Genomic DNA, 14,164 nt, shown 5'->3' with positions numbered 1-14,164 from the left:
ATTTTGTTTAAACTATTATTTTTAGATCTAAGAATGACTAACATCCAGACCTCTGTCATGTCGTTGCTGGGTACAGTCAAGGCTTTAATTAAATGAAACATTCTCCGCTCTTAAGGAACATGAACACCCAGAGATTATTTTTCACTTTCAGTTTACTTTCTTAGGCACAAACTCTTTCGGTCCATATGCCAATGTATAGGAATTTCTTTTACTTATGTCTTAATCACATTATTTTATTGTATGATGCCTTGGTGCCACTGGATTTAACATGTTCACACCCATACTGTAAGACAAATGGTGGGGGTGTAGTAAGGAAGTTGGGGGAAGCAGACAGCTCCACAGGAAGAGTCTTTTGTCTCTTCGAGGACTCTGGGAGGTAGCAAGGGAGTGTGAACCATAAGGTGTGAAACAGCCGTGTACTGCATTTTGTTCCTGGAGAAGGTATTTAACTGAGAGCCATGCTAGGCTCAGTGAGGTCATGTAGGCTCTCCACAAGGTTGGTTTTCTGTTCTTTGTGTTTGGATTAAAGAATGTTAGCTACTGCTCACCGCTCGTCTGCAGGCTTTATTTAAATGGAAAACTTCCACAACACCAACATGTTACAAAATGGTTTGTATTTGTAAATTGTACACAGGTATGTCATTTAATAAAGTGTAGTGCGTTAAAGAGATGTCTGTGAAGGTTCTCAGTTATCCAGGTCATCGTAGTCAAAGGAGCTTGCAAAGAAAAGCGTCTGGACTTCTTTAAGTTGCTTGAAGACGTTTCACCTCTCATCCGAGAAGCTTCTTCAGATCTAATCTGGGACTGGGACTCCCCACCATTTGACCTTAGAACTGAAGAAGCTTCTCGGATGAGAGGTGAAACGTCTTCAAGCAACTTAAAGAAGTCCAGACGCTTTTCTTTGCAAGCTCCTTTGACTGTGTTAAAGAGAGTGTCTGTTTTTTTGTTGTAATTAGAAGCATAATCCTCATGCTACAGCTACAATATGGCATAATTCGGTAGTCATTTTTTAGGGTGTAAAGCATATTTGTTTGTGGGTTTGATATATTTTTGCTTGATTTTAACATATCAAAAAGATCAGGCCAAATAATACTATTAGTATGACAAGGCCAGATACGATCAGGATTTTACAGTTAAACTCAGTAATGTCCTGCCACAGTGCAGTAAAGCCAATACGCGCTCCTTTTAAGTAACAATAACATGCACATATAGCCACATGGCACAACAGTTGTGACTTCATTATCACTGAATGAAATAAATAAGCGTCCTGTGTTCTTCTTCTAACACATCAGCTGTTACACACAGATTTCAGGTTTACAGACTGTTTGAAGTAACAGAATCCTATGATCCATCAGATACATCAGTACTTTTTTGTTATTAAGATGCCAGTTATTTGCACACAAAAATTAAGTTTTAGTACTCTTGTACAGTGGAAGAGGATATTACAAAGATTTACTTTTTGGCAGGCTATACAAGCTCTCTTCCTCATTGGTGCATTTTAAAGGCTGGTACATCCTCTTTTTTCTCCTCTTATAACTTTATTAGTCTGTCTCCAATAAGACAGAGAGGATTTTCTATCCAGTAAACAATGACTATCATGATGGACTGTTACCAGTGAGTCACACTACAGAAAACAGCTATTAAAGATTGCAACAAAGTGATTTTCTACTTTCTTTTTTGAGAAATATCTCGGTCCACATGAAAAAACAATAAAACAAGATCAGGGGCTGTCAAAAGCAGGACAAAGTAATAGGTAACGTTATAATTTTAACCATATAGAAAAAATGGCCTAACAGAAGCACACATACAAAAATACCATGCACGGTCTGGGGAAAAAAAAGACCTTTTTAAGTTATAAGACAAGACTTCCATTTTCCTGAGTTTGTGAAAATCCTTGGAAGGAATTTTTCATTTTTCAGTGACATAAAAAGCTTTTCACATGCCAAACAGCTTAGAAACAGCTACACTTATCATAATACCTGTGTATAAAAGAACAAGGCCTGTGTGGCCTTTTTTTTCTAACCGTCAGCCTGTGATTGATTATGGTGATATGCTGTATATGTACACCACCTCCTCAGTTTTATGGTGTCTTGATTCATAGAGATGTACCATGCATCCCTGTGTTTTATTACAAATGCAAAGCCTCTGACTCTCTGACTCACCATTGCATTCTTTATGACTTTGTGGGCTTGCCACGACTGACCACTTCCAGAACAGCACTGGTATATAATTCTTTATAAAGTGATAGCAGGTAAACTTCCAATTCACTTTAGTAACCTTTTCTGTTCCAGTACTAATGGTTACCAGATATGATCCTCTTGCCTTTTGATGTGTTTAATGTTCTAACAGATCTGGGGAAAACTAGTTTTTATTACTACCCACTTTAAATATGTAAATTAAAACATGCTCTTTATTTATTGCTGAAGTGAGCAGCACAGTAAAGTAGATGTTGTTGCTGTTTTTAAGAGATATCGTGAATTTGTAAGGGTGCTACCTTCTAAGAGAAATTTGATCTCAATGAGACTTCCCGAATTATTCTTCTTCTTGGTCTTTTAGGGTTGCCACAGCAGATCATCTGTCTCCATCTCACCCTATCCCTAGCATCCTTTTCTGTCACATCAACTCTCTGCATTGTGTCATGATATGCGTGAACAGGAGGGTGGTGTTGTGCGCATAATAAAAAGTGACGGAAAAACCTAAAAGACGGTGTCATGCCTGCTCCCTGAAGTGATATCATAACATGGTGTCAGAAGTGAACTAATAAGGCTATACAAGTGTCGCACACATGGAAGGGCTTAAGCCGCCAGCTGGACTTGATTTGCTGCAGGGGAAAATCTCGGAAAATTGGAGACGGTTTCGGCAAAGGTTCGAGCTGTATCTCGCGGCTACAGGAGGTGCTGGCAAGCCACCCAAGCTACAGTCTTCACTATTTCTTCACATTGCTGGAGAGGAGGCAGTTGAAGTGTACAATACCTTCACGTTTGCGGAAAATAGTGATGAGCATAAGCTAATGAAAATAATATAGAAATCTGAGGAATACTGTGACCCAAAGAAGAACATAACCTATGAAAGATACAAGTTTTTCACGTGTGTGCAAGGGGATATGCCAATTAGCCAGCACATCATGGAGCTAAAGCTAAGGGCCAAGTCATGTGAATTTGGACAATTGCAAGAATTCCTCATCAGAGATCGAGTAGTGTGTGGAATTACATTGGATGCAATGAGAGACAGGCTGTTAAGAGAAGATGATATTACTCTCGAAAAAGTAGTTCAGCTTTGCATTGCAGCTGAAACCACTAAAGCTCAAATCAAGCAAATGCATGAGGAGGATCCCAATGTTCAAGTCTCTGCTCATGAAAGTAAACACGTAGATGTAGTGAAGCATAAGCAGACATGCAAAAAAGACAGACAAAGTAAGATGAAACTGAACGACAAAGACCAAGCAAGCATGTTTAATTGCGAACGATGTGGGACTAAGCATGCATCACGCCAATGCCCTGCTTATGGCAAACAGTGCAAGAACTGCGGGAAAATGAATCACTTTGCCAGAATGTGTAGATCGAGAAAAGTGTACACTGTCGCCGATGAAGCCACGGATTAGCAGGCAAGTCTGTTCATTGGGGCTGTAAATGTAAAAACACAGACACAGGCAGATGAATGGACTGTAGAAATAAAAGTGGGCCACAAACCTGTCAAACTCAAACTTGATACTGGTGCACAAACCAATGTGGTTCCATACAGTCTACTACGAAGAATAGGAAATAAGCAAATACTTAAACCCACAAATGTCAGGTTGTCAAGAGAAAAGAAAAGTTTTGTTTTGGAGTTCATTGTCGTAAAATAAGAAACCAAGCCAATTCTGAAAATTCAAACGTGAAGAAATGGGATTCATCAAGACAGTGATGGCACTGAATAAAAGTGATGAAATGGACATCTTCAAAGAATTTGCTGATGTGTTTGAGGGCATAGGTTGCCTGGAGGGAGAACACACCATTCAAATTAAAGAGAGTGTGGCACCAAAAGTTCATACACCTAGAAAAATCCCTGTCTTGAGAGAAAAACTCAAAGTAGACAGAATGGAAAAAATGGAGGTGATTGCAAAACTTTAAGAGCCCACCCAGTGGGTGAATCCAATTGTCATTGTGGAAAAGGCTACTGGACGACTGAGAGTCTGCCTAGATCAGGGGTAGGCAACTCCAGGCCTCGAGTGCCGGTGTCCTGCAGGTTTTAGATCTTACCCTGGGTCAACACAACTGGATCAAATGATTAGTTCGTTACCAGTTCTCTGGAGAACTTCAAGACATGTTGAAGAGGTAATTTAGCCATTTGAATCAGCTGTGTTGGATCAAGGACACATTTAAAACCTGCAGGACACCGGCACTCGAGGCCTGGAGTTGCCTACCCCTGGCCTAGATCCATGTGATCTCAATACAGCAGTCATGAGAGAGCACTACCAGTTCAGGGCTTGCAAAATTTCAAAATCCCTGGTAGCCCTTCGGGCAGGGACTCTTCAGTTTTTGGTAGCCCAAAATAAATTTAAGTAGCCCGAATAAAAAAGAGAGCAATTTTTTGATTGATGTTTTGTTTCCTGTTTTGTTTCCTTTACAATATTATAAAGGAAACAAAACATTAATCAAAAAATTGTTGAAACACAAATTACAACATTGTATAAAAATTACAATCATCAACTCAAATACTTGGTTCTAATTGAACAGAAATTTCTATGAACTTGTAAGAACTGTGTAGAACATGAATCAGTCTGTGTCAGATCCTGAATTTGAAATTTCCACTGAAGTCACAGGTAAGAGGCAAGTGGAACCAAGATCTAGGCCATTTGCTTTTTGAAGTTTGCAAAGACTGCTAAATTGTGCCAGTGGTAGTTCACTCTTTGCAACATAGTACGCCGTTTTAAACTGATTTTCAGGTTTATTTTTAATATGTTATTTGCAATTGGTGTTTGTTCTGGGAAAGATATTGCAGACTGAGCAATAATGCATTTCTTGCATTTCTCGCATTTCTCATGGGTTCTAATGGGGGCCTTTCTTAAAATGACTGGTCCCAGTAACAAAGGCGCTTGTCGACTCGGAAATCGAGGGAAAACCAACAACACACCCGGCAGAACATTATGTTATTTACACGGGTGCACATAAGTGGTCCGCATGTGCGCAGTCGCTGTCAAAATAAAAGACGCGCACCAGATAAGAAGTTGCAGCGCGCGTTTGCGTCCATATAAAAAGCACTGTTTTTGTCCGCTAGAGTGGGATTTTCACGGCACATTCTGCACCACATTTCTGTGTGTTCATCATTTGTTTGAAGCCAGCTCACCTCCTGCAACCACTTTTCCGAGAATACGCGCTTCTTTTGTGGTTCTGACTCCTTCTGACATTTCTTTGGAGGTGGAGGAACACCAAAGTAATTGCTTAAAGGAGCTTCTTCGACATCTTTAAGAGTTCTAAACAAATGTCTTTCCTCCTCCAGAAAATCTTATGTACACAAACACGCATTACAACTTCTTATCTGGTGCGCGTCTTTTATTTTGACAGCGAATACGCACCTGCGGACCACTTATGTGCAGCCCTGGTTATTTAGCTCGTCATATTGCAGCCACAGAAATTCTTTTGTCCATGAAACCATAAAGCTGCACTTTCTTTTTGCCTTATAGTCTGATTTGTCATAACTTTTCCGTTTTGTGGTAAGCTTTTCTTTGGCTGTCACTTCTTCACCCTGACCTGTCTTATTTGGCTCAGCAGAACTAAAATATATATCCTGCTGCTTTTACACAGGCACTCACATAAAGCTCAGTGATTCTCTGCGCGATCAACCTCTCACATGTTTAAGCTTGCTGCTGGAGATTTCACTTGTCATGTTTGCATAGTAAGCTAACGATTGATAAGACGATGTGAGAGGAATTGGTGCGCAAATTGTCGTCACTCACCAATCAGTGCTGTCGCTCTTTATACACAGTTTGCGCGATTGCAAAGTGAAAGCAAAAAAGAAGCGCAAATTCAAACGCGATTTCAATATGTCACATATTAACAGTGGCTCACCGATGCCAATGACATAATTACCCAGCTACATTTCCGAAAGAATGCAAAAGCATTGACATATATTTTTCCTTCCTATGATAGCCCGACGGGCAGGGCAGAGATAGATTCTGGTAGCCCGACTGGAAAAATCGCTAGCCCCGGGACGTCGGGCTAGCGATTTTGCGAGCCCTGCAGTTGCCAACAGTTGAAGAGATAACGAGTCAACTGTCAAAGGCCAGATACTTCACTGTACTGGACGCAAGCTCAGGACTTTGGCAACTTAAATTGGTTGAAGCCAGCTCTCGTCTCTGTACATTCAACACACCTTTTGGTCATTCCAGAAAGACCCTGGCAGAAGATAGGTGTGGACCTATTCACCTTTGACCAGCAGGAATACCTCCTCTTAGTGGATTACTATTCCAAGTTCATTGAGGCTGAGTGGCTGAAGTCAGACACAAGAAGTGCAACAGTCATCACTCATCTTAAGCCACAATTTGCCAAACACGGAATTCCTGAAACAGTGATTTCAGACAACGGACCACAGTTCAGCTCCCGTGAATTCCAAGACTTTGCAAAAGAGTTGAAGTTTTGTCACAACACAACAAGCCCCCACAATGCACAGTCAAACATGATGGCAGAGAGAGGAGTACAAACAGTGAAACTCTTGTTAAAAAAGGAAAAAGCCGAGAGGAAAGACCCTTATCTGTCGTTAATGAATCCGAGTACACCGTCGGAGGACATTGGAGCGTCACCAGCCCAGCTGCTAATGGGTCGACGCATAAGGACAAGACTTCCAACAACATCACAAAGATTGAAACCCCAAATGGTCACTAAGACAGTGCAGCAGTTGTTGGAAACAAGACAACAGAAACAGAGAGAATACTTTAACCAAGGAACCAGAGTACTTCAGCAACTGCAGGTTGGTGACACTGTCAGAATGTGGCAACACGGTGTATAGAATCAAGCCCAGGTGACAGGTTTATCTGAACATCCAAGATCTTATGCCGTTCAGGTGCCTAATGGACAGACGTATAGGAGGAACAGGTTCCTAAGGCGGTCAAGAGACAATGAAAACGTGACACAGCAAAACATTGCTTGTTTTTTATTGTCCCTGTGTGATAAAACACAGGGACAATGTGAGATGGACATGCAAAGTAAAAATGTCACTCCCACTGAGTTTCCAGGTTCCCCACCCAAAACAGCGAGTGGACGTATTGTTTCCAAGCCCAGAAGGCTTATAGAGAAATGAACATTATGTTTGAACCTAAGGAAGAAAAAAAAACATGGGGAAAAAAATTGTGTTCACCAGAGATGGGCAGTAACGCGTAATCCGATTACTTTTTTCAAGTAACGAGTAAAGTAAGGGATTATTATTGCAAAAAAGGTAATTAGATTACTGTTACTTTCCTGTAAGCATGCTGCATTACTGCATTACTAAAACGGTGATTTTTTTGCGAGAGTGTCTCATGACAATGATGTAAGCGAGTGCGACGTTCGTGGCAACAGCTGTGTGCAGATCAACAATGGATAATATAACGAGTGCGGGAGAGAGTATGAGCGTGCAGCGTTTAAAGCGTGGAAGTACTGACCTTACTTTGAGTTTGATTCCTTAAAAAGTGACAAAAACATTAGCGTTCGCTGTTCACTGCGTGGGAAGAAAACTTATTTTTACAGCGAAAAAACCCCCTAAACTTCCGAGCAAGCACCGACAGTACGCTGCCACGGGAATGTGAAACTCCAGGATCCTTCCACTGACCGCTACGACACACCTGCACCAGGGCAAACCTCCGCCTGCCCTACTCCTGCTATACAGGTGAAAATAGAGCAACAGGACTGCTGAGTCTTTGATTTTATTTATTTTCTGCTGTGTTTTACGTGCATTTATTTGTAAGAGTGAGTGTAAACACAAAAAACTATTTTATTTTATGTGCTGGAATGTGCAGAAAATAGGTTTAAATGTTAAACAAATTTCTTCCAGTCAGAGAATGTTGTATATAATTTAATTTTTGCTTGATGCATAAAGTTAAAAGATTAAAACTAATAAAACTTGTTTCAAAACGAGAATTTTTCATTTGATTACATTTTATATGATGGATTATGCAGAAAAAACAGAATTGGGCTGAAAGATCTATTGTTTTATTATCTATTCAGGTTGTAAATTATTTTTTAAAAAAGTAACTAAGTAACTAATTACTTTTGAAAATAAGTGATCAGTAAGGTAATGGGATTACTTTTGGGGGGAAGTAATCAGTATTTAGTTACTGATTACTTTTTTCAAGTAACTTGACCAACACTGGTGTTCACAAGAGAGAAATGTGAGTATGGCAAGAAGCATTTTTTTCTTTCTTTCCTTTTTTCCCACGGGTCACGGGCCTTGGGTCTTGTTGTGAGTTACTTTGTTGTTTACACCTGTTGTTCGAAAAAAAAAAAAAAAGTGAGATTTAAGATTTGCTCCATCTGGCCCCTAGCTAGAATGACATCATCATAACAGATGGTTTAAAAATGAGTTATGATGGTCAGCACCTTTTCATGTGTGTTTAGTCACCTGTTTCTTATGGATGCGACTGTATTGTTACCCCAATTAGGCAAGCCCTTAGAGACAGATTACCAAAAATAGAAAAAGACTGATATCTGTTCAAATGAAAAGCTTGAAGAATTACTTTATTGGTGTGGTTGGTGGAAAGAACATTCCCATGAGATTCACTAACACACAGATAGTGGGATTGTTATATAAACCTTGTAATGTCTCAGGTGGTTACCATTGTGAGAATTTTTAGTTTGAAAGAACGCCAAGGACAATAAAGGTTAGAGCTATTTATTCAAAATAATACTCCTACAGCTGTTTCACAGATATGTGTATACACACATGCACATGCTCAGGTTAAGTTGTTGAACCAGTGATGTCTATCAGCGCTCAATTACCATCGCTGAAAAAAAAAGCATATTCTGCATGAAAATATCAGTAATGACATTTTTGAAGCCCGGAGAAGAATATCAATGCATCAGATCTTACAAAGGCTTAAACTTCAGAGACGGGTGTTTGACATTTGGACTCCCTCTTTGGCATGACCTTTGCAGCAGTTCACCAAACATATCTAGTGTCAATCTAACCGTTTGCCTCTGAAATTTGAATTCACATTCCTGCTGACTAGCGTGACTGGGAGGAAGCAGCAGAGCAGACAGCAGTGTTTTATAAAGGATGTGACAGCAGAACAAATGCAAGGCTCATCAGTGTAAAAAGTGCAACTGTAGATATAGTAAGGTCTGATGTTATGAAATGGTACTCCAGAGGAAAATTGAATTTTTCCTAAACATTGGTGTCTGTCATGTGTTGATAATGAGGAAGAAACTACAGGCAGAAATGAAAGAAAAAAATGATATATAAGATCAGAAAAAGATAGATCCATCCATCTATTTGTATATGTATATGTATTAAATATTATATGCTATATTCCACTGGTTACTCAATGTTGAATGACTGTTGTAGTGCAGGAAAAGTAACATGAAATGTTGAGCCACAGCTCCACTGTGTGGTGAAATAATAAACCTCCTGTAGTTTTAACTATGCCTTGACAAGACTCCTAAAGAGTAAGCAAAACCTCTGAGAGAGAAAAAAGGTTGAGGTGGATAACAAGCTTCACTTTGCACTTCAGCTAAACTAAACTGTTTGTTAAAGAAGTTCAGAAGAAAAGAACATTTAGCCTGATGTTCACATCACTTTCAAATCAACTTCTATCCAAACAAACATCTTTCTTACAGAGCTATTTACCTTCAGATAAAATCATATTGCATTCTTGGGGAACAGGTTTGTTTGGGGTTATTCCAGCAGCCAAATGCATTGGTGGATGCTCAGACAGGTTAAATACCCATCTTCACAAAATCTTACACAATGCCTCATTGTCTTCATATCACCATTCAATATGACTTTTAGTTGGCATATGTCACCTCAGTTGCCTGTGCAATGTGATAGTTCTGTTGCATCATCATGAGAGGCTATTAAAAAACATGTTTTCATTCCTTAAGTGTACAACAAGTTCTTCAAATGGAATATTGCTGCGCCAAAACCACTGAGTAACTATGTGTTGCGTGCACCTGATTATAATCCTGTTTTATTGTCACACGCAATCATAACTCAGAAAATTCCATTTGTCACACCTCTTTCGGCCCAGAGTGGCAGTAAACAACAGCATGAACGTCTCGTTTTGTTTTTGTTTTGTTTTTTTATTTTAATGATTCATTTTAATATGTCAGATCTTCTTAAATCTAACTCATTTGAATAACTCATTTTGACAGTAGGGACATGTGTTTTTAAGTCCTTTGCTGCACACCAACATTCCAGCTGTACTGTGCATAGTTATTTTACAGTATTCCAGTTATCCGCAGGTCTTGCCAATATTCTGAAAATGCACCAGGAAGTAAGTCTCTCAGTAAATCAAAAATTCAAGTACACAGTTAAAACGTCGTTAGAAAATGAATACCTTTCATAACTTTCTACTAAGTAACACCAAAAGGAAAACAAAAACCGAAAGTGGTTTCATGTTACAACTGTCTCAATTTCCATGAGATTATACACACATAAAAACAAGATTTGCACTCGATGAGTTCAACTAGTTCAACTTCTCCCCTCACCCACGGCCAGTGTATAGCTGCCCCTCAGTGAACCTGGTTATGCCACATGTTTCTTCCACTTTAAAGGGAGATTTCTCTCTCACTTTTGCCAAGTGCTTGCTCATAGGGTGTCATCTGAATGTTGGAATTTTCTCTCTATTTTTGTAGGGCCTTCACCTTACAATATCAAGTGCACTGAGGTGACTGCTGTTGAGATTTGGCAACATGTAAATAAAATTTAATTAATTTGAATTGAGATATCCACATTTTACAACACCAACACAAATCAAGTCCCAAAAGGTTGTTCATCTTGATGTAGTGTTTTCTGAAAACGCTACATCCAAATGAACAGAATCAACATTTTGGGATTTACTTACCTGGATGATTGAGCATGCATCAAGACATTTAAAAATCATGCAGAAAATGCACAAGCCCAATTCTGAAAAAGCTGAAATGACATGTAAAATCTAAAAAAGAAACCAACCAGATTGCAATGATTTGCAAATCTCTGGGCCCATATTTTATTCACAAAAAAAATATATATACAATTTTTAAACTGAAAATGTTTTAATTTGATCGCAGCAATACATTTCAAAAATGTTTTCCACTCTGTAGCATTCCCTCTTCTTTAGACAACATCTGGGAACTGAGGAGGAAGTTGCTGGACTTTTGGCAGAGTCCAAAAGTCCAAAAGTTGCTGGACTTTTGGCAGAGGAAAGTTGCCCCAGTCTCCCCATCCATTCCAATGTATAGAACTCTGGGTGTTCTTTGTCATATTATTTTCCTTGAGATTGGCCAAACTTGGTGAAAGGTCTAGAGAGTATGCCAGCCAGTTGAGCAACCACACAACAAAGAAACTGTGATGTTCTAATACACATTTCGGTTGTGCTTGTACTACCCCACATGCACCCATACACATTTAAAAATGACAGCTATGCACTGTGACAAGTGTCATCTTTATTACAGGTCAAACAGTTCAGGACACAATGAAAAACTGATAAGAGCAGGTTAAGAGGACGAAAATGACGCAATCATGACACAGTAATATTTGAACATTGCTTGCACTAATGCAGGCATGCTTAAAGCATCATTGTTTTATGTGAGAACTTTTGTTTGGGAAAAAAAAGTTTCTCAGTAGAGCTGCAATTAGGTCAGCAGGTTATCGTTCCATTAGACACTGGGAAACTTTAGCTTTAGCAATCATCACACCGCTCAGGGGTATCATATGAAGTTCTGCTTCAGCCAGAGACATTGTCAGAGGAACAGGTAATAGAGATATGGAAAGTACGTAAAGACTGCATCAGCAAGATCTAATATACCAAGTTACTACATTGTTTTGTTTCTTAGTTCATTCTTGATTCTGCAGTTCATTTCAATTGCATTAGAGCTCTGAAGCTTTAAACGGGAAGATCTAAGGGGTATATTATGAAGCATGATGATGAATGGACTAGTGAGAAATGCTGAGCTTGAAGTCAGATGTTTCCATTTTGCGAGGGGGCTCCCTTTTTACTCGGCTGAATGCAGTTCAATTCAGTTTTGTTTATGCTAAACCTATTCACAATAGTCAAACTGCAGGTCTCTCAATATTAGAGAGAAAACACCAACAATCAGACAATTGCCTTTGAGGAAGCACTTGGCGTCAGTGGGAAGGAAAAACTTCCTGTTAACAGGAAGAAACCTCCAGCTGAACTAGGCTCAGGGAGAGGCAGCCATCTGGAACTGGTTGGGGGGAATGAGGGGAAAGAAAAAAGAAAAACAGGAGCATAGGGAGACTGGACAAAAAAAAGGAGACAATTTAATGACATGTAGTAGGACTATATAAGCACATGCAGAGTGAAAAGATGAGAGTGGATCATGGAAAGTTCTCCAGCGGCCTAGTCCTATTGCAGCATAACTAAGAGACAATTCAGGGTCACCTGATCCAGCCCTAACTGCAAGCTTTATCACTAAGCAAGTTTTAAGTCTATAATCTTAAAAGTAGAGAGGGTGACTGCCTTCTGACTCAAAAGTAAATGGTCTGTATTTGTACAGCGCTTTACTTGGTCCTAAGGACCCCAAAGCGCTTTACACTATACACAATCATCCACCCATTCACACACACATTCACACACTGGTGATGGCAAGCTACATTGTAGCCACAGCCGCCCTGGGGTGCACTGACAGAGGCGAGAAAAGGACACAAATAACCCGAGGTAAGTAGTTTAACTGGAGATGGGCCAATAACTGAAAGCTCTCTTCCCTTTGTAGAGAAATTCCACAAGTAAGGCTGAACTACAAAACACTGTACCAGGATGATGTGGTCCTATGAGGTCTCATAAATATGGTGGGGCATGATTATTCAAGATCTTGCATGGGAGGAGAAGGAAGTTCAATTCAATCCTAAATTTGACAACAAGGCAGTGAAGAGAAGCTGATATGTGAGAATTATGGCCTCTCTTTCTAGTCTCAATACTCCTAGTGTTGTGTTTTGGATCAGGTAACTATTAGGGCATCCTGACAATATGACATTGCAAAAATCCACACTAGAAGTAATGATTGCTCTTACTGCTCACCGAAATTCTTCAAATAAACTATTCCTCTGTAAGTAATTCAAACCACTCTTTCTGGGGGGGGGGGGGGGGGGGGGGGGGGGGGGGGGATGAATATTGTATGAATATTTAGGTGATGGTTTAATTACAGAAACCTTGAAAGCCTCTTAACAAAGATAAAGTGATGATCATATTTAAAATCAGTAGTTTAAAGGAAATAATGACTTTAACTTAGCCCATAGAGATCAATATGAGAAAAGTCCAAATAAATATAGGATGCCTTATGATTACTCTGTGTGATGACAAACTCCAGTGGTTACATTTATTTATAACTACATTTGTTAAGTCATTACTACTTTGAACTAAGGAAATTCAAGTTTCAACAGAGCTGTGGTTCTTTGTCAGCTTGGTTGCACTGCTGAAAACAAGCCTCAGGTTATTTCTGTTCTATATGTCTTTCATATTAGTGGAATGCTATTTACCTCCAGCCTATATGCTCTTTGCTTTAAGGTATATTATATTAGTGGTTCAAACTTGTCGGATAGGTTACTCTTTTTCAGAGGAGCCTGTTGTTCCTCTATGTTGTCATACGCAGTGAGCACGCTGCACTATATGCTATATACTGGACCCTAACCAGATCAAGGATGTGATTACAACAGTTAGTACCCTCATTTACAGTTTAAGAGAAGTCACATTAATCTAACAGTCAAATTAAAGCACCTTTAAGGCTGTTGTTTTCAGCATCTACATGAATGTTACAGTTACTATAATTATTTTATCTGAATTGAGCACAAAATCATAGAACCAGTCAAGAAAAACATCATTATAACAAAAAACTAAAACAGTTTTTTGTCTTTTTCCAAAAAGGATGCAAAAGGCTGCCAAAGTCTTTGGGTGACTATTAACTTAGACTAATCTAGAAAGACTGCTGCCACTCCTCCTCATAAGCCTGTGCTTTGAGGGCTTTGACAGTCAGTATGTCTCGAAGGAGTTTATTCGATT

Source organism: Neolamprologus brichardi, chromosome 7 (genome assembly GCF_056152115.1).
Source record: "Neolamprologus brichardi isolate AB-2024 chromosome 7, ASM5615211v1, whole genome shotgun sequence".
Lineage (NCBI taxonomy): Eukaryota > Metazoa > Chordata > Actinopteri > Cichliformes > Cichlidae > Neolamprologus > Neolamprologus brichardi.
This window is presented reverse-complemented; position numbering follows the sequence as displayed.